The sequence below is a fragment of the Podarcis muralis genome, chromosome 1 (assembly GCF_964188315.1).
Source record: "Podarcis muralis chromosome 1, rPodMur119.hap1.1, whole genome shotgun sequence".
Lineage (NCBI taxonomy): Eukaryota > Metazoa > Chordata > Lepidosauria > Squamata > Lacertidae > Podarcis > Podarcis muralis.
Window position 1 is genome coordinate 133,278,239 of NC_135655.1, and position 22,333 is coordinate 133,300,571.

The 22,333-nt window shown below is 43.1% G+C and overlaps 1 protein-coding gene across 1 annotated transcript in view; it reads left to right on the forward strand.

The window, feature by feature from the left end:
* The window catches only part of TWIST2 (twist family bHLH transcription factor 2), a 33,255-nt gene extending 13,955 nt beyond the window's left edge, over positions 1 to 19,300 (forward strand). Inside the window, exon 2 of the mRNA XM_028704245.2 lies at positions 17,259 to 19,300. The gene's annotated coding sequence lies outside the window, so the exon portion shown is untranslated. The remainder of the gene's footprint in view (positions 1 to 17,258) is intronic.
* Positions 19,301 to 22,333: the final 3,033 nt, after the last annotated feature.

Below are 22,333 nucleotides of genomic sequence, written 5' to 3' on the forward strand. Positions count from 1 at the left end.
TCCCTATTATACCTATAAGGAAAGCTTCTGGTCTTTTGGGAACAGCCCATATAAAGATGTTCTTCATTTCATCATATATCATTTCCCAAAAAGCCTTTAGCTTTTTCATATGTCCACCACATATGGAAGAATGACTCATCTATCTGCTCATATTTCTAACATTTACTTGACACACTTTTATACATCTTAGCCAGGTTATTTGACGTTAAATACTACCTGTACATCATTTTAAGTTTTCTTTAAGTGTATAACAAGCAGTAAATTTTATATCATTTCCCCATAACTTCTCCCAAGAAGTTATCAATAAGTCTTTAGGGAAGTTTTTAATGTGTGATATTTTAGTGTATTTTTGGTTTCTATGGAAGCCGCCCAGAGTGGATGGGGAAACCCAGCCAGATGGGCGGGGTACAAATAATAAATTATTATTATTATTATTTAGCCCATTATATCATTGTTGACTTAAAGATTTCATCTTTATTCTAGTGATTTTATAAATTTTAGAAATCAGTTTTTCATTACTCTCAAACAGCCCCATTTTTAAGTCAGATCTTTCTTCCATAAAACCATTTAACCCAACCTTCTTAAATAGCTCATTTACTTGATGATACTGAAACCAACTTGATACCAGGTCTTGAATTTCTTCTAATTTTTAAAAGTTTTTACCCATGTTCTGTGTAACTTAATATATCTGTATACGGCCCTCAAGAATTGCAAATAATTTATTCCAAATGATTTAATTTGCATATCCACACTGAAAGAAAAAAGTTTGTGTGTTGGGTTTTACTCTGGAAACTCATACAATAACTTCAATGGATATGAAAGTCTTAATATTTGAAAATCTGAACTTGAAGGCACAACATTACCAAATAGGCAGAAGTGGGTACTGGGCTATGGGCCCCACAGCTTTTAGGAGCCCCATGACAAAATAATATCGATTTGATCTTGAAAGAATATTACAATCAAGCTTACTTCGTTCAATGTTATCCCACATGGCTTTTAAAACAAAAACAAATATCCTTGCAAAAGCACTAGTCCAGATTCATAGCCATGGGTATCAACATCTGTGATTTCCACTAGTTCTCAACTAGCAGTTCCTTATATCCTAAAATGTTATGGGATTATGATGTCTTCTTTATGCAGGAATATTTTACCAGCCATTGAACTATTTCCCCCAAGCGTCTTCAATTCCCACTGCGCTAAAGCCATGCCAGCAGATCTGAACAGATAAATCTCAGTATTTTGTAGAAGGCATTCCCTCAAGTCAATAATAGTATGTCGGGATTTGATCCTCCTCCAGCTGGCATGAGTAGGAGTTTCGTCATTTGTAAACGACTTTCGCTTGCTCCGCCTAAACACAGCGAAAGGGGAAGGAGTCCCAGGGAACCCATAGAGAAGCTTCACAGGCACTTAGGATTGTGCTGCAAGGAGTTTGTGCAGCAAACCATGTTGAGCTGTCAGCTAATCATTCCAAACAATTGCCTTTAAACCTGTCTCTAGCTGTTTGAAAGGGACACGGGTGGCGCTGTGGGTTAAACCACAGAGCCTAGGACTTGCCAATCAGAAGGCCCGCGGTTTGAATCCCTGCGACGGGGTGAGCTCCCGTTCCTCGGTCCCTGCTCCTGCCAACCTAGCAGTTTGAAAGCACCTCAAAGTGCAAGTAGATCAATAGGTACTGCTCTGGTGGGAAGGTAAACGGCATTTCCGTGCGCTGCTCTGGTTCGCCAGAAGCGGCTTAGTCATGCTGACCACATGACCCGGAAGCTGTACGCCAGCTCCCTCGTACAATAAAGCGAGATGAGCGCCACAACCCCAGAGTCGGTCACGACTGGACCTAATGGTCAGGGGTCCCCTTTACCTAGCTGTTTGTAGTATATGCTTGTAATTCACTTTGAGAAAGGCAATGCAACAACAACAACAACGGGTGATCGTATTTGGCATAGGTTGACCAGGCTAGCCAGGAGCTCTCCTTCTGAGGGTCTTGGAACAGAACCTGATTGTATTTTACACAACTAGAATCTGGAATAACTTTTGGATAATAAAATGATTTTCACCATCTTCCAAGAGCCTATTATATTATTCTAGGCAATTGATTTGCACGGGGATATATTCCCCACCTCCTTTCTCTTCACTTGCCCAGGCTATTTTAGCACAGAAAATGGAATGGGGAATGTTAATTTAATGGTGGTTGACTGGAGAAATGGAAGGGTTTAGCATTGCTATTAAGGGTGAAATCACACAAAAGCTTGTTTTTAAAACTTGCCATTGCAGGAAACAACTGCAGAGACAGTTGCCTCCAGTCTGGCTTTAGTCACATGCACCAAAATGTGGAGAGGCACATTTGAATGTAAAACTGAACAGTAATGCAGAGAGACCGGGTGTTATTCACATTCAGATGTACATGAATGTACCTCCAGTTTATGCCTCTGGGTCCTCATGGGAGCCAGGAGGCCACAGTACACATTAAGAAGTATTATGAATTAATGAACAGCAAAACAAAAATATCTGCATAAAATTGAGCAGCATTTTTTCCACAAATATTGGTCCATGTAAATGAACAGCTCTATTGTGAATTGGAACATCAAAAAGCAAAAATTGTAGGCTATGCTGAGATGAGCAGTAATTTGTAGATAATACAGTACAAGCCATTTGGACTGGATTTTGAGTCAAAGAAGTTGCAAAAGACTGAAACTTAGACAGTTGTAAAAATTATGGAACAGGACAGAGAAATCATACTTTTGAAATGTATAAATTACTTGCAAATAATACAGTGGTACCTTGGGTTAAGTACTTAATTCGTTCCGGAGGTCCGTTCTTAACCTGAAACTGTTCTTAACCTGAAGCACCACTTTAGCTAATGGGACCTCCTGCTGCTGCCGTGCCGCCAGAGCCCGATTTCTGTTCTTATCCTGAAGCAAAGTTCTTAACCTGAAGCATTATTTCTGGGTTAGCAGAGTCTGTAACTTGAAGCGTATGTAACCTGAAGCGTATGTAACCCGAGGTACCACTGTATATGAATTATTTGAGGGGGGAATTCTCATTTTAAGATTTGTATTAGGTACAATACATCAACAGAAACGCAGCTTTCTTTGAAATCCACACATCTTCAAATTTTGCAATGCAGTTCTGCAACCAAATATGTGAATAAAAATGTGTATATTATGGGAAATTATGCACAAAATGTGAAAATAGCTTTCAAAATGTGTTATGCTAGAGAAAATTGCATAAAAAATGTGTGTATTGTGAGAAATGCACACTAAAATGCTAAATAATTTTCATTGCTTAAAAACGTTAGCAAACTGATGCAGAAATGTGACAACACGCACAGCAAAATCACAGTGCCATTCTGTAACAAATCACAATATAACCAGAAACAAGTTTAACAAAATTCAGCAATCCCTTTTGCTTATAACATTACAAGATAATAACATTTCAGCAAACAATAAAACAAATCCACACTCCTCAGTTGCAACAAATGAATAATTCTGAACAACCAAGTCACTTGCAAAAATACAATACATGAAATGCCAGATACACACACCAAGAAAGACAAAAACTTAGCAGCTAAGACTTCATCTTTCCTTCCTTGTCCCGAGGGACCTGTCCACCCACAGGAAACAAGGAAAGCTCTTAATAGAAAGGGGGGAAGAAACAATTAGCATAGTCTGATTTATCATCTATGATGTCCATAACTTTGGCTGGATTTTTAGTTCATTTTGAATAATTTAACTGTTCCTTCTACTCACGCAATCCAACTCTCCCTGTTTGCCAGGGATACACCCCATTTCCTGGAATCTGTCCCAGCAGTAAATAATTGTCCATTTTTTATCACTATTGTTGCTTTTGGGGATTGCCTTGTTTATAAAAGTTATAAAGGCTCAACTTCTTCCTTGGGGTCTCTAGAAAATGTTGGAGTGAGGGAGATGCATTTTGCCTCTGACATGCAGGTAAACACCACCCCCCCCAAAAAAAAAGTTTAGGTAGCATAGCATGCAGGCTCTCATTTCACAAGCTGCTAAAGCTCCATTTGCCCCTTTGACAACAGACAACTACGGTATGATGCTCTAGTGTCACTTTTAGCAAAACCTTCTTGCCTTTCAAGCCAGTGTTGGATAAGTGATTACTAAGCATACAGTAGGGAGGTCTCAGGTACTAATACAGTGGTACCTCGGGTTAAGTACTTAATTCGTTCCGGAGGTCCGTACTTAACCTGAAACTGTTCTTAACCTGAAGCACCACTTTAGCTAATGGGGCCTCCTGCTGCTGCCGCACCGCCGGAGCACGATTTCTGTTCTCATCCTGAAGCAAAGTTCTTAACCTGAAGCACTATTTCTGGGTTAGCGGAGTCTGTAACCTGAAGCGTATGTAACCTGAGGTACCACTGTATTGGTATTATGATAGGTATGTTCAGTGCTTTTTTCTTTTAAAAAAAATGTTTAGGGGTACTCTCATTTTGACTCAAGAAAATCACTATTTTATAGTTCAAATCAGGAAAAATAAATACAGTAAATGGACAGAAGTACAAAGATTCACAAAATGTTTAGGGGGATGCGTACCCCTGCATAGCAACCAGAAAAGAAGCACTGGGTATGTTAGAGGGGTCTCCCTAGTATGTGAAATCTTAGGGGCTACGTGCAACTACTACGGTTAATATACAGTAATTGCCTGTGATTGCCAACAGAAATTAACTATATTGTACTCAGAAGAACTGTTGAGTTAGAGAAGAGATTGGCAGTTGCACTGCCTCCATTTCAAGCTGCAGGGCTGCCACTATTTCTGCTCAACATGTTCATTTCACATACAGAAAGTAAATATTGTCTCCTTCTCTGAAATAGTATCCGTTGCCTCAAAACCAGAGATAGGGAACCGGTGGCCTTTCAGATGTTGCTAGACTCCAACTCCCATCATCCCCAACAGCCTAACCAATGGGAGTCGTAGTCCAGCAATGTTTAGAGGGCCCCAGGTTCCCCACCACAACTCTAAATGATTCTGTATATCTTTAACACGTGGAATTATATTCCTGAGACTGAGAAAAAGTCAGTACATTTTACTCTTCCAGTATTTTATCTGTCATGCCATTGGGGGCATGTTGGCACCTACCGAAGACCCTCCTCTTTCAACAAAACTTTTAAGTCTTGAAAAGCTTTTCTGGGGAGTAAAGGACCTTTCTAGGGACGCGGGTGGCGCTGTGGGTAAAAGCCTCAGCGCCTAGGGCTTGCCGATCGAAAGGTCGGTGGTTCAAATCCCCGCAGCGGGGTGCGCTCCCGTTGTTTGGTCCCAGCGCCTGCCAACCTAGCAGTTCGAAAGCACCCCCGGGTGCAAGTAGATAAATAGGGACCGCTTACTAGCGGGAAGGTAAACGGCGTTTCCGTGCTCTGGCTCGCCAGAGCAGCTTGTCACGCTGGCCACGTGACCCAGAAGTGTCTCCGGACAGCGCTGGCCCCCGGCCTCTTGAGTGAGATGGGCGCACAACCCTAGAGTCTGTCAAGACTGGCCCGTATGGGCAGGGGTACCTTTACCTTTACCTTTTAAAGGACCTTTCTGAACAATATGAGGGGGGCGGCTGATGGAGGAGCAACCTACCCAAAATTGGGCTTGGATCCTAAAATAAGAGAGTTTCAATAAAAACAGCCTTGCCATTTCCCTTCCCTTCCTCCCCCTGCTCAGCATCGCCTCTGCCTCTATCCCATATTGTTCAACGGCTCAGGTGTCCTGACTCTTGGCTGGCTACACAAACCCGGAGCATGCTGTCCTGATATTAGAACGTTTTGGAAGGAAAGGGCTCTCAAGCTTTCCTCAGTTGACTGTGGGAGGCCTGTATGCACCTCTGTTCAGGCTCACTGTACTATTTGCTTGCAGCTCAGTCTAACATACCACCATTCCCAGAGCATATTTATTTCGGAATTTAATTATACCAGCTTATTATTTTTACAGTAGTTGTGCTATCTTTTACCCATGTCTACAAAAGAAGACCTCCCCCACCAAGCCAAGAGTTCTCTGCTAGTATGATTACACCCCCCCACCCCACCCCAGACACACTTTGTGTAAAACAGATGCATAAATATAGGATGGGGGACGGTGACACCTGGCTTACTAGCAGTACTTGTGAAAAGGATCTAGGGCTCCTGGTGGACCACAAGCTTAACATGAGTCCACAGTGTGATGCAGAAGCAAAAAGAGCCACTGCTATTCTAGGCTGCATCAACAGAAGTCTAGTGTCCATATCAAGGGAAGTCATAGCCCCACTCTCTTCTGCCTTGGTCACACATCAACCCCTGGAATATTGTGTCCAATTCTGGGCACCACAATTTAAGAAGGATATTGACAAGCTGGAACGTGCAGAAGAGGGCAACCTAGATGATCAAGGTCTGGAAACTAAGCCTTATGAGGATCGGTTGAAGGAGCTGGGTATATTTAGCCTGGAAAAGAAGAGACTGAGAGGAGAAGGGATTGCAATTTTAAAATATCTTAAGGGCTGTCACAAGGAAGATGGAGCAAGCTTGTTTTCTCCTGCTCTGGAGGGTAGGACCAATGGCTCTCCTGCTCTGGAGGGTAGGACCAATGGCTCCAAGTTACAAAAAAGGAGATTCCGACTAAACATATGGAAACACTTTCGGACAGCAAGAGCTGTTTGACAGTGAAACAGTCTCCTTCAGGAAGTTTTGGACTCTCCTTCCTTGTAGGTTTTTAAGCAGAGGTTTGATGGCCATCTGCCATGGATGCCTTAGCTGAGATTCCTGCATTGCAGGGGGTTGGACTAGATGACCACTTGGGTTCCTTCCAACTCTAAGATTCTATGATCATCCCATGAGTTATATGGTAAATCACAGAATTTTCAAATTAGTATTTCTTAAATTTGTGTACCAGCCTTCATCCGAAGATCTCAGGGCAGTTCACAGCATACAAATATAAAATGAAAACACTAAATACCTAATAAGAACAAAAACAAAACAAACCCATACCTCCCCCCTCCCCCATTGCTAGGATCTTAAAGACTTAAAAATTATATAGTCCAGCTCCATCTGAAGAGGAAGGATACTTTATTCTAACATTCACTGACACCACTTCTCACAAGAAATGTTTTTTGTTTTGTTTCCCTGGTGGGTGTCGGCTGAAGAATGTAATAATGGGTCAGATGAAGGGCCCATTGATTCTGGCGTCCTGCTTTTCACAAAAGCCTCTGTGAGCCCCAAAAGCCTATCCTCCCAAGAGGCTTCCTCCTCTGAACATGAGGGTTCCATGTGCCATCAGGCCAGTAGCCAGTGGCAGATTCAGACTCCATTCATTTGTCATTTGTAAGCCAGTGGCTGCCCATTATATCCTGTAGCAGTGAGTTCCATAGTTCTTAATTCTTCCACAGCTTTGGTCACCAGACCTGGAGATTCAAGTAATGACAAGTGTAGCACAAAGACATAAAAGAGAGTCCCATGGACTGCAAGAAGATCAAACCTCTCCATTCTGAAGGAAATCAGCCCTGAGTGCTCACTGGAAGGACACATCCTGAAGCTGAGGCTCCAAGACTTTGGCCACCTCATGAGAAGAGAAGACTCCCTGGAAAAGACCCTGATGCTGGGAAAGATGGAGGACACAAGGAGAAGGGGATGACAGAGGACGAGATGGTGGGACAGTGTTCTCGAAGCCACCAGCATGAGTTTGACCACAGTGCGGGAGGCAGTGGAAGACAGAAGTGCCTGGCGTGTTCTGGTCCATGGGGTCACAAAGAGTCGGACACGACTAAATGACTAAACAACAACAACAATATCGATGTTTTTGGTTGATGCCACAGCCTTTGGCTAGTGCAATAAGGTTTATGATAATGATGAATAACACAGAAGTCTCACTCCCTCTCATTCCCAATCTCAGCTGCTCCAAAACACTCACAGGGTTTCAAAGGATGCTAGCTACTTCAATGGGTTGCAGATAAAAGGATGTTCTAGTGGGATAATTCATTAAGCAGAGCATTTCTTTCACTGGGATTCTCATAATCAATGAACATACAAAATGCCACCACTATTCTTATTTGATTTTCACAGTGTTTCAGAAATGCTGTGGACTCACAATCCAAAAGGCCTTGCCATTTTACCTTTGCTCACACCTGGTGGCTCTTTCCTGGCACTGCTCAGCCACTGTAGGGCCTCTGTCCTGCTTAGCTGAAGGCAGCAAGGCTGGTCCCACCTTGGAAGGAGCTGGAGGGCGGCAGCAGCTGAGCCCACCCACCAAGGGATCAGGTCTCACATGGCTTTCCTGCCTCACTGTTTTGAGAAAGGTATCCAAAGATACTGGTTAGAACAGAAGAATGTCCTTTCTCCTTTCATTCAAGTCTGGCAGGGGTCCTGAGCAGCACAATGTCAGTGCCCCATCACTTCCTTTCACCAAATAAAATATTCCAGCAAACATTTAAAATTCACATCCCAAAGAATATTCTAATTCATTTGCTATTTTGTCAGCTGCGTGACCCTGGGGCAGGAGTTTCTAAAGACCTGTGTGCGCTGTTAGCTGAAATTTCACTGTACTTGGAAAGACTGCAGTCATCTTTGATCTGCTGGTGTGTGTAGGACGTCAGGGGATGCACTTTCTGAGTGTGTGCAAAAGCAACAAATTAGCTGATAGAAAATGGAATCTGAAAAGTGGAAATTGGAACAGAGCATGTAAGGTTTTCATTATACAATTCTATTTGAATTTTTGCTCATTGCTATTCAGGGAAGGGCCACGCACTATATGATTGGTAATAATAGGGTTTTATCTAATGAGGCTTTCTGACTTTGGAAGAAATGCTTTGAACAATTCACTCTGCTAATAAAGCATACAGTATATGTGCAATCTCCAGTTTGGCCCTTAAAAGTGTTTCATAGTGGAAGAGAAGAAGGAACATGTGAGGATATGGGAGGAGCCTAATTGCCCAATATTGTGCAAGGGCTTCAGAAGAAAATAAAACAACCCTTTGAACGAGAGCTTTAAATGTCAGAGTAAACCTACACTGGCTCAAAGAGTCAATTGATTTTCTTCTTCTGAAGCCCTTCTCTCTCGTTAGTGGTGTTCATACGTGACACAAAAAAACATGCAAGAGCCACCCCTCAAGCATCATGTGCTGCCTCTCATCTGTTTTCACAGTTGGCACAGTCTGGACCATTCTAAAACCAAAAGACTTTCAGCAGCATTTCAAGACGCCCATTTGGATGAAGAGGAGCTCCATAATCTAAGATATGAAGAGCTTGCATACTTGTTGTAATCCATCAAGTCTTAAAATCAGTTTGTGATCTACTAGAACAAAATACGTCAGACACAAGACAATCATCTCTTAGGATTTTAAAGTGAAAATAGTTTCAGGCAGATGCCTGAACTTAATGTAAGTTTCTTCAGACATCAATTTTGCAAGAAAGGAATTTCAAACTTCCTTGTCTCTTGAGAGTCTAAAGCCTCATTCCTCACAACCTGATTATGAATGGCAGAATGACCTGTGCTTCTGCCTCTGATATAAGGTTTAAGGTTTTCTGGTATCACATTAAAAATTGGTCCTCAAGCTACTTGGTGCTGCTCATTTCTTGTTGTTTTTAATTGTCTCTTTGTGGGAATGTTAGGGACGCGGGTGGCACTGTGGGTTAAACCACAGAGCCTAGGACTTGCCGATCAGAAGGTCGGCGGTTCAAATCCCCGCAACAGGGTGAGCTCCCGTCGCTCGGTCCCTGCTCCTGCCAACTTAGCAGTTCGAAAGCACGTCAAAGCGCAAGTAGATAAATAGGTACCACTCCGGTGGGAAGGTAAACGGCGTTTCCATGCGCTGCTCTGGTTCGCCAGAAGCGGCTTAGTCATGCTGGCCACATGACCCGGAAGTTGTACGCCAGCTTCCTAGGCCAACAAAGTGAGATGAGCGCCGCAACCCCAGAGTCGGTCACGACTGGACTTAATGGTGAGGGGTCCCTTTACCCTTTACCTTGTGGGAATGTTAAGGATAATAGGAAAGGATATATTGAAAAGGTATTGTCCTTCCTTCACTCACGCTAGTAAGTGACGAAGCAGAGCAGATTCCCCTCAATATACCTGGAAGCTAGTTTGCAGATTCATTTGAATCTCTTACTTAAGATTTTTCCTGGTGTCCCCTTTCAATCCCTCTTAAAAGAATAAAGATCCAAGAGTCTTTCTGAGTAAAGTAACAAAATGTTTACTCACATTTCAGTTCACAATTTGATCCCTGAAAGGCAGGCTTTACTTGATAGCTACACAAAGAAACCGTTCATCTCATATGGAGATTGAGCCCACGTGCTGCTGGCCCACTCTAGGGAAATAAGGAACGCACCAATGGATTACATCTCACACTCTTTAAGTTATACTCTTGGTTTAATATCAATTAGTTTTACATTCTATACTTTCTCATATTTTGTATGCAGGCTCTACAATTCTATGATTCTAAGTTGCTAAGTGGTCCAGAAGGAAAGGCCACTGAGAGGTCCAGCAGAACCAACAGGAACAAGCTCTTTGTTACTTCAGTTCCACCATGTGGTCAGAGTCTGTCAGAGACTGGCAGAGCTCTGATGTGTGGGTGGCAGAGGCAACGGCACCAGCAATTTATGGGGTTTGGTGCCACCTGCGAGGCTGTGCCAGGGCAAGGGGGAGAGGAAGGGTCTGAGCAGTCAGAGGCAGAAGAGGGGGCACAGGATGTGTCAGAAGCAGAGAACAAGGCTGTTCAGGTGAGGGGCGGCCTGCTCAAATCCCCTGCTGCCTCCTAGAACCAGGAGGGGCTTGAAGAGGGAAGAGGAGTGATGACTTCCAGGCAGAAGTATCGGGTTGGGTGCATGCGCTCCGTCAGACGAGGGTACATCAGCCGGGGAGAATTGTGTGGTCCCACTGTTGCTTCAGTTGCTCCACAGGGACAAACCTGGAAAAAGGAAGGCCAGCTAAGTGGGCACTAGAAGCATTTGCGTGTGTGGATCCAGGACACCTTGGGAGCTGTTGTGTTTGTCAGTAAAGAATTAACGATTGGCTATTTGCCTTCATTGGCTGGGTGGGCGCAGGACAGAGTCAGAAAGAGCATCTCCTCCAAGTGTCCCTGTTTTCCAGGGACAGTTCCAGAACTATGAAAGCCATCCTGGCTTCCGACTGGATTCCAGAATGTCCATATTTCCCCCGCCAGCACTGCCAGCGCCGCCAAGCTCAGCAGGGAGGATGAGCCAGCGCTTGTCCTGAGCGGTGGCAGCAGTGGCAATGATGGCTGTGAGGGACCCCATGGCCTCCCCATGGCTGCCACTGCCAGCCGCCTCCCTGGGGCTGCTGGAGAGCCGAGGAGGAGGAGGAGGAGGAGAGGCTGGGGCTGCTGAGGCCCAGCCCCATTGAGGCAGGAAGAAAGAGGGCAAGGAGTCTTGATTGTAAAAAATAATGGTTTGCGTTTCCATGTCTAATTTTGCCTCTTTCTAAAATTAATTTATTGGGTGTGTGTGTGTTTTGATAAATATACCAAAGAATAAATAACATTTAACCACCCATAAGTATGGATCGAATGGCAGCCTTAGCTACTTCACAAGATTAGCACTATTTCATTTCTTTGCCCTTATATAAATAGATTTGAAAGCATTCATAGAAGGACCGTGGATTAAAAGTGAATGACATTCCAAAGTTGGAGCAGCAGTGACTTACCCTCTTACAGCAGCTGTTTCTGGTGAAAAATCTGTTGAGTTAGTTCTGTATTGCTGTTTTGCTGTATGGCAGCCGTGTGCCCGTTCTCAAGAAAGCATGCCTTTATTTTGTAGTTATCTACATTCAAATTGCACTACATTGTTGGTGGGAAAATATCAAATGTGTGGAAAATCTGAAGAGAGATTTTGCTTAATCAAGCTTCATTTCAGCAGTTAAAAAACAAATATGTTTGGGCACTAACAAACAGCCATGGTATTTCACTTGGTCTCAGGCTGCATCTTAACTCTGCAGGACTTAAGAAAGGTATGGACTTCCTTTCCACAAACACATATGCCCAAAGCCTGAGTATCTTCTACATTTTCAGGCGGATTTTATTTAACAAAATTTATACACAGCTACTAGGAGATCTCTATGTGGTTTGAAATAAAGTCTTAAAACATAATTTAAAATACTAATAAAAGCCAACATTAAAATTAATGTACACAATACATTAAAAAATCAAAAAGGTAAAATAAAATCAGTAATTTTAAGACTTAAACTTACTAAATATGCTCATCAATATTACATGTTAACATTAAATGCCTGGATATGCTTGTCAAACAAAACAAAAAGTTCTGGGGAACAAGTTAAGGTGGTGGTGTGGGTGGGTGTGTTTAATCATTTTTATTTAGTTTTATAACTACCTGCAGGCCTGTGGCCAGGTGCACTTTAGAACATGGGAGGCTGCCTTACAGACCCTCCCATATTACAGGATTACCCAGTATCCTATTTTCCAGGGACAGTCCCAGATTTACAGAAGCCATCCTGGTTTCTGATCTGATCCCAGAATGTCCCACTTTTTCTTAGGAAGTCCCTGTTTTCATTGGAACAATATTTGAAGATATGGTATAGGGCTGCCATATGTCCGGATTTTCCTGGACATTACTGAGATTTCAAAGGCGGAATTGATGCCCGGGAGGAATTTGCGAAAGGCACTACTTTGTTCTGGATCTCAGGCAAGTTAATCAGAAAAAAATATACCTCAACAACTTTTGGGGTGTCCTGGTTTTTACTTTTTGAAATCTTTTTCTTCTTCTTTGGCGATCACTCGTAGCCGAGTAAGATTGTCTTCCATAAGCACAGTTTTAACAGTGAGTGGAGGCCAGTTCTGGATCCACACGTCCTTCCACAGTGGGGACATTAGTTTCCGGGTGGGAGTTGATCACGGTGTGGATTTGCCAAGCGTGCCTTCCTTAGCACGTTTCTCCCTTGCGCCCTGAGTTTGAACATCTTCAAAGCCCATGACACCTTTGATAAAGGCTGTTCTCCAACTGGAGTGCTCACGAGCCAGTGTTTCCCAGTTGTCAGTGTTTATACTACATTTTTAAAGATTTGCCTTGAGGGAGTCTTTGAACCTCTGTTGTTGACCACCAGCATTACGCTTTCCATTTTTAAGTTCGGAATAGAGCAGTTGCTTTGGCAGACGATCATTAGGCATCTGCACAACATGACCAGTCCAACAAAGTTGATGTTGAAGAATCATTGCTTCAACACTGGTGATCTTTGCTTCTTCCAGTATACTGATATTAGTTTGCCTGTCTTCCCAAGTGATGTGTAAAATTTTTCAGAGACACTGTTGATGGAATCTTTCGAGGAGTTGGAGATGGCGTTTATAAGTGGTCCATGTTTCACAAGCATATAGTAAGGTTGGTAGTACAATAGATTTGTAAACAAGCATTTTGGTTTCCTTGCGAATGTCCTGATCCTCAAACACGCTGCATTTCAATTGGGAGAAAGCCGCACTCACAGAGCTCAGGCGATGCTGGATTTCGGCATTGGTGTTGGCCCTTGTGGAAAGATAACTGCCTAGGTAGGAGAAGTGATCGACATTTTCCAATGTTACACCACTGAGTTGGATTTGTGGCGCTGCAGAGGGGTTATTTTGTACTTGCTGGTGCAGCACTTTGGTTTTTTGTATGTTGAGTGATAGGCCAAGCTTTTTGTAAGTATTCAAAGATAATATGCAAAGACAGTATGGTAGGACGTCCCTATTTTCATCAGAGAAGTGTATAGCCTTATACCAACTAAGTCCATTGGTCCATCTAGCTCAGTATTGTTTAGAGTGACTGGCATCAGCTCTGCAGGGTTTCAGACATGAGTCTCTCTTGGCTTTAGCCAGAGGGCTGAGCCTGGGGGTCTTCTGGGACCCCCCATGCAAGTCCTGGAATATGGCCAACTAGGCCTACTTGTTGCTGGTGGGAAGCAGGAACAAGAGAAACAGTGTGATGAATTTTACATTTTGCTTTAAAATACCCAGCAGAGTCTTTACACACAAAAATGTACATTTTACATCACTTTTTATAATTTCTTAAATCTTCTTTAAAGCAGCCAGCCCAAGCATCAGACATCAACACTGATCCATTTAAGCTTAGAATAAAAGGAGAGCATTTCTGAGCACATGGGATACAGATTGCAGAACTGATTATAGTTTGGGATGTGTGCGCGTGTGTGTTTTCTTTCTGCTGATGCCTTTTGCAATAGTTGCATCTGTATTTGAGCTCACTGCTCTGCATAGGCACTGCCAAGCTTTGAAGATCTTCAAAGTACTCCAGGGCTGAATGCCAAGCCCTGGCTTTTCTGCAGAATGTCACTGTAATTAGATAAATAATATCTGAGATGCGGGGGTGGGGTGGGGATCTGAGTGGGGAGCAGTGGGGAAGGAGCCGAAATGGAAGCTTTCCTTTGTGGGAGGAAGTGATTGTACATATTTACCATTGAGCTGAGTCAGTCCGGCCCTGCCCTTAAAAGGAGGTTTCATGTCATGTCTGAAAGGCTTATGCACTAATAAATTATCCTCCCAGGATGGGCAGAGCTGCGTGTGCATTCCAGGATTCCATGCAACTAGGGACAGGAGTGCAGAATGTGGACCATGCACCCAATCCAGCATCTTTAGACTCTCTGGCAGCATGGGCAGCAATACCAGGGGGAAAATCAGAAGTCTGTGGGTGGGCAACCAGAATTTTCAGTATGTGAGGATGGGCAGGAATTCAGGGTCCTTTGGTGGCAGCGGCTGCTCCTCTCCTCCTTGACTTGTCATGTGAACAGCAGAGACAAGGGCTTCAGCTGCCTTTATGAATGAAGCGCATGCACACACTAGGCTTACCTGGCTCCCCTTCCAACCTGTGACACTTGCAAGTCTTTCCTCGGGAAAAGTGCCCCTCCCACTTGAAAGAGGAGCAATTTAGGATGGAAACCCACGTAAATTATGCCATTCAAGAATATGATAGTTGCTGTGATTTGCATCAGCTTTTTTCTAGTTTTGCCCAAAGTTGTTGAACTTTTTTTTTTCAAGATCTCAAAAAAGAAGGAGGAAATTTTAAGGAAATTTGCCAAAATCTACACTTCCAAAATGGCGCCTGCCATATGTTTGGAATTTCCCAGATGTTAAAGCGATTTCTGCCCGGAAATAGCAACTCTACTACTACAGGGAGCAGAATTCTGCTTTTCTGGTCTAATAATTTAGATCTCCTTGGGATAGAGAGCCAGCATTGTGTAGTGGTTAAGAGTGTCAGACTAGGAGCTGGGAGACCAAGGTTTGAATCTCTGCTTAGCTGTGAAGCTCACTGGGTGACCTTGGACCAGTCACTTCCTCTCAGCTTAACCTACCTCACAGGGTTATTGTGGGGATTAAATGAGGAAGGGAAGAAGCATGCACACCACCTTGAGCTCGTTGGAGAAGGTGGGATATACATGCAAGAAGCAACACAGGCTGTAGGGCGGGGGGGCAGCCTGGTGGCCTCTAGAAGCTGCTCAGCTGCACCTCCCATCCTCGTTGGCCACTGGCCATGCTGGCTGGGACTGGTGGGAGTTGGAGTCCAACAGCAAGCACAGGTTCCTTAGCCCTGCTTCAGGATTTGCCTGATGAGGAACTGCATAGCCTGGCTCAGATTAATGAGCTCCCCCAAATATGAGACCCGTGCACTGAGATGCTTCCTGCTGATGAGGACACAAATCTGGTTTGCGTTCTGAATTTGCAAGCTGCCAGCAGACAGCAGAAAACAGAAATCCTGTTAAGCATTATGCAAGTGATTACAGGATTACCCAGTACCAAGTTGAGCAGAACTTGTGCAATCTCACGGAATCCCTGCAAACTCAAATGCCTATGTGGATTATTTATTTTATTTAGAAGTATTTAGAACCTGCTCTTGGGTGAAAAAGGCTCCAAGAGCAGCTTATATACAGTCAATTGAAACAAGGCGGTCCCTGGCTGCACATTCGCAATCTTTAAAAAAAGGGCAGAAAAGGACAGAGGGACTGAGAGGGAGTAAGAAAAAAGCAAACAGAAAAAGTATTACAGATGATGATGATCTTCATCATTAGCATTATTATATATTTTATATTATTATATCAATCAAAATAACTTTATTGTACTAGCCAATTCCCATGACAAATCTGAATCAAAATAAATAGAAGCAAAAGGGTACCCTGTTATATCATCTGTCCAGGACGGAGGAGGGAATAGCTTGAAAACACAGCTCAGTAAAAGCAAATCTTAGTCTGGCCGCAGATTTGACAGGCAACTGGCTCTAAAATGGACCATTTTTAGAAGGGAGGAACCAAGGAGAGCATTTAAAGGATTTGATCAATTGCCGATCACGTAGTGATTCTGTCCAGTGGCACCAATCCCTTAATTGGTGTTTGTCTGTGGATATAATCTCCTCTAGTTTATGGAAAGAATAAGCGTTCAAATAACATTGGTTATTTAATGATAAATTAAGGTAAGATGGGGAATATGGAGGAGGAATGATTTTGAGGAAATGTGGAAGATATTTGTAGAATTTGTACTGCTAAAACAGAGAAGGGTCAAACCATCGCAAGAGGTGTTGAAATTTTGAGAGACTGGATAGTTACGATGGATAGTGGTCTCAGGGCAGGGTGCACATTTTTATTTTTATTTCTACTTGTATTATTATTACTTTGTTTAAAATAATAATAAAAAACCATAGAATAAAAAGAGTCAAGTCCAGTACAGACACCCAGTGGGGGGAGAGGGTTAAGCAGGTAATTTCCTCTGCCTCCCAGAGTTCCTTAACTTTGATTTTTATTTTTTTTTTAAAAAAGATCAGTAGGTGTAGATACAGTGGTACCTCGGGTTAGGAACTTAATTCATTCCAGAGGTTCGTTCTTAATCTGAAACAGTTCTTAACCTGAGGTGCTCCTTCACTAATGGGGCTCCTGCTGCCGCGCGATTTCCGTTTTTATCCTGGGGCAAAGTTCTTAACCTGGAGCAACCACTTCCTGGTTAGCGGAGTCTGTAACCCGAAGCGTCTGTAACCCGAGGCACCACTGTACTTTCTTATACTTCCTAATTTTCAGAAGTGAACATTTCATTGAAATACTCTGTTCCCCTTAAATAGTGTCCCTTTCTGGCTCGTCTCCATATTTCTTTTTTGTGTGACTGATGCAGTTTGGAGGGAAGCGGTGCTATTAGTCGCATGTCTTCTCTGTGACACGTGTGTTAATGCAATTCTAACAGCATTTCCCTTCCCCCTTTTCTAGGCACAAACGTGTCCTAGTGTTGAATTGTGAGGAACCAGAGAACACAACACTGGGATGCATCCAACAGTAATATATTTTTCTTTCTTTTCCCCTAGACGGTCCACTTCTGGAAACTGGAGTGGAGCTGAAATGCATCCACGTTTGTAGCTTGTGAAACCTTAACAACCTCAAGAGAACTGGTCTAAAGGAACCACTTGATTTCGCCTCCCCTTGAACTCCTGCAGAGCATTTAGAGAGACCAGAAACGCAGCACCAAAGCTAATGGGTTTGAAATGTTGCAACATCTCTCCCCAAGAGACAAAACTAAAACACAAAGAGGCTATTCAACTTTGTGTTTACTTGCTGGAGCTCGTGTGAGTGTGTGTGTGTGTGTGTGTGTGTGTGTGTGTGTGAGAGAGAGAGAGAGAGAGAGACCACGTGTGTTTTACATTTTTTTAAAAAAAATCAGGAACACATTAATGAGGAATCCATTGATTTGGATTTCAAATTATCTCTGTATTTTTGTGTGAATAGTTTAATTAAAATCATGTTGTATAAAGTAATGTCAAAAACTGGACCAAGGCTCTTTAGAAAAGCAAACTTCCTAAATTCTGCACATTTCTTTTTCATCAAGGAAGCCTGGAATACACCTTTTTTCTCTTTTTGCCTCCAGCACCACCTTCCTTATTGTTTTACTTTAACCGGCCTCTTCCTTATTGTTTATTGTTTGTTTTATTTATTGAGAAATCTTTAAACAAAAGACTGCAAAGGACCTGGTTTGTGTATAATGCTTCTCCAGCTCAAAAAAATTAAAAGAAAATGATGCAGTTAATAGCAAGACATTTGATTTATTTGTGAGTTTCACAATCATAACAAAAAGATAGACAGAAAACATACCCAGTTTCAAAAGGAATCAGTATGCTTTACCAAATTATGTGTACTCTTTATTTATTTGGGACTTTTTGTATAACACTTTTAACAGGTATACTAAGAGCACAAAACAGACAAAACAAAGCAATTCCACGTCCCAGGTTAGGTTAGCAACTTGAAAGTAGTTTGTTTCCTTAAACCTACCTTTTCCAGTGTTGCTCATTACTGTTTGCAGCCCCTGTCCCTAGTGCAGCTTCAGTGGCCATTTTGTCTGTGATCCCAGTCAGTTGGGAATCTTGGATGTAATGACATCAACTGTGTTATGTAGCCATCCAGAACTGGCTGCTTATGGATGCTGATAAGGACAGGTAACGACCATTTAGCGTCAAGCTGTGCTTCCTGTCCAGGTCATTTGTGCCATCCCAGCCAATCAGAAGTAACAAAACACTTTTGCGATCCATGAAAAAATAGTTTTGGAGAAAGATTGGGAATGCAATATTTTAACAAAATGCCACCCCCCTTGTGGCTTATTCATTGTTAAATATGGCCTCAACTTTACTTAAATGAGTAGGTTTTCAGAAATCGGGAGTTATATCCAGTGCAGCTCACCTTCTAGTGCAGCAGACTTCTGTTTGCACAGCAGAGATTCCCTGACCTCTCCTCATAGTCACCTCTAAATCTGTTTCAATGGGATGGAGCAGATTTTGACTGTGGGGAGAGGAGAGGAAGAGGAAGTCCCATTGTATGAGAGGACTCCTTTGTGTGTAGCATTTGATACAAGCAAAAGAATGTTGTTGTGCTATTTTAATTAATGGCACAATACTGTAATGTCTATTCAAAAGTAAGTCCCATTTAGTTCAATGTGGCCTCCTCTCAAGTAGTAGGATTGCATCTTATATTCTGGCACACTGTACAGAGAGAAAGGGAAAGAGCTCAAATACAGTTTAAATTCTAAACATTAAAAGAAAGCTAAAAGTTTAATGTTGTCTTACTGAGGTTGAAGCAACAGGCCTGCCAATCTCTGACATGTGGAGCTGGGTTTGTGGTACTGGGTTACTTATTACATGGAGAGCTTCAGGAAACAGGCTAATACTGTTCTGATCACAGGCTTCTATGCCCCCCAACATTTCTCCAGTGAAAATAGGGACATCCTATTAGAAGAAGAAGAAGAAGAAGACGACGACAATGACTCCGCCCATCTCACTGTGTTGCCCCGGCCACTCTGGGTGGCTTCCAACATGTATAAAAACATCATAAAACATTAAACATTAAAAAAAAACTTCCCCATTCACGGCTGCCTTCAGATGTCTTCTTAAAGTTGTATAGTTACTTATCTCCTTGGCTCGGGGTTGCATAACTCCATACCCTCCAACATTTCTCCAACGAAATTGTTCATTCCTTAGGGATGTCCTAAGGAAAACTGCGACATTCCAGGATGAAATCAGACACTGGGGCGGCTTCTGTAAATCTGGGACTTTCCCTGGAAAAGAGGGACACTTGGAGGGTCGGCATTGTAAAACTAGATGGCGCCAAAGGAAAGAAGTCTTCGGCCCTGTCTCATCCTATGTCTTCCAGATGCAAAGAATGACTGAATATAAAGATCAGGATTAAGGTGGCAAGAACTTCCTTGCTCACAATTACTCCTAGTTTGCCAATGGCACCCAAATTTTTTAGTGTTGCAAGACTCCAGGAGTTCCAGATGCTAACCAGGGTTTGGTTTCCTTGGGATGAGGGACAATGGTGACTGTGGCATCTTTAGGATTTTTTTATTTATACATATACAACCTGAGTCTACGATGGAGGCTCACAGCATTAACACCCCAGAAGGTATGAGTTCTCCCATAGTCACAGCCTTGGGTTCAAGCAGAGATCAAGCGTGGCTCTTTGGCTTCTGCCTGCTTCTTGCCCAGCCCTGAACTTTGTCTGTCTCAGTCCAGATAGCTCAGTTGGTTAGAGCATGGTGTTGATAGCGCCAAAGTTGTAGGTTTGATCCCCACATGGGGCTGATGCATATTCCTACATTGCAGGGGGTTGGATTAGATGATCCCCAGGATCCCTTTCAACCCTACAATTCTATGATTCCATGACTACCAGCCAGGTGAGGGAGGCCTACCCATTTGGTGTCTGGCACAAAGCCACTTCCTTTGTTATGTTATACTAAGGAGCAGGCTTAGGCCCATTAACTCACCAATAAGCTGGCCTGGTTACTTCATAGAATCATAGAGTTGGAATAGACCACAAGGGCCATCGAGTCCAACCCCCTGCCAACTTCAACAATTGAATCCTCCATTAGATCCAGTAATAACCCAATAATTACAATGGACTCAGGCATCACCCACCAAACTCACAACACTATTTTTAGAAGCAGTGTAATAAAGAACACTGGGCATTGCCAAGTCTCCTGTACCAGTCATGGCCTTTTGGGTGGCTTTGGAGAAGCAACCCATTCTCTTTGCCCCAGTTAGAATCATAGAATCTTGGAGCTGGAAGGGACCCAAGGGTCATCTAGTCCAACCCCCTGCAATGCAGGGATCTCAGCGAAAGCATCTGTGATAGATGGCCATTCAATCTCTGCTTTAAAACCTCCAAGGAAGGAGAGTCCACCATCTCCAGAGGGAGACTGTTCCACTGGTTCAATTAAAGACCCAGTACATCTTACTTCAACCTAGGAACAGAAACTGTCATTGGGGCAATTAAGAGAGACTATTCAAGGGGCAGGGACGTGGGTGGCACTGTGGGTTAAACCACAGAGCCTAGGACTTGCCGATCAGGTCGGCGGTTCGAATCCCCGCGACGGGGTGAGCTCCCGTTGCTCAGTCCCTGCTCTGGCCAACCTAGCAGTTCGAAAGCACCTCAAAGTGCAAGCAGATAAATAGATGGCAATCCCCCAACTTAATATGCACACCTAAAAGGTCCAGGGTTGTTGCAAGGCTAAACGAAAGAAGAATTGCAATATAATTTGACTATAACAAAAGTCTGCTCTAGGAAAAGTTCATGTCCAAGTCCAAGCCTTTTCTCTTTCAAGCAATATATTTCGGTCTCCCAGCCAGCTTGAGTCCCTTTGGAACAGCTGGGGAATGCTGCTGACAGAGAAGGGAGCTGGAGGAGGGGGGGGCTGGCAATTGCTCAGAGATGTTTGTAAGCTTGTAACTCAGGGGCCACCCAAGTGCAATTTCTGGAAAGAGCCGACTCATATTAAATGGTGTCGTGAACACTAAGCATCAGTTCTCAAGTTCACAGCAAAAGAGGGGAAGTTTGTTTTAGTATGAACCCTCGGAATGCAAATTGTCTACTTTGGGCATTTAAGAAGCAAAATTAATTGTATTTAAATCTTTACCAAATGGTGTTAAGTGGGATTTATTAGCCCTATCAGGAGAGTTAAACTGTGTATTCAAAATCATCATGGCTGGGCATGTGATGTTCAGCTGAATGTCTGCTAGGAATGGAAGGGTCTGTCAATTTCACTTATCTTAGTTTCTCACTTTTCCAATCTTAAATGCAGTTCTCCACATTTCTGCAGCAACTTATGATTTTTTTCTAATTTTTTTAAAAAACATCCCTATGAAAATTATCCAGCATTTTAGTGCAAATGTCTCATACGAAACATATTTTCATATACAGTTTTGACTGTATACGTTCTCATATTGTTTCAGTTCTCATATTGTTTCAGAAACTGCAAAATTGATTGCTTCAGCTTTAAATGGGATCTGCATTGAAATGCTCCACCATCCCTAATGTCAGCATGGAGTCGGGATTTGTGCAACTGTGAATGTGTAGAGTTCCTTCCCTGAGGTTGGGAGCTTCACTTTTCAGGGGTTAACAACCACAACAGCCTCAATCCAGGCCTTCAAAAGAACATGTGAGGAGGACAGACACTGTGTACATGAGGAATACAGGCCCTTCCCCACCACTTCTCTGTGGGCTGCTCACATCCCCTCTTTCGCCCACTTCCCATACATTGAGCACAATCGTCTGAAGAGAGATTTTAAGCATGTTCAGCAGAATATGCACAGAATCCTCCCCACAACCAAGTTTCCTCAGCTGGAAGAAGGTTTCTAAATATTGTTGTAGACAGGATGAACCTGAAGGAGCTCTTCTCTGTGCACAGTGGGCCACATTCTGGCCACAGAAAATGCATCTCCATCCATCCAAGCAAGCAAGCAAGCAAGAGGCATTGTCCTAGTTCAAGGGCCTATTCCGGCCAGGCTTAAGCGCTCAAGGAGGACACAGAGCGTGGCTGGTGAGGGGTGTGGTCCTGGGAGAATCCAAAGAGCCAAGTAGAGATGACAGGAGGTCCACATTTGGCCTCCAGGCCTGAAGT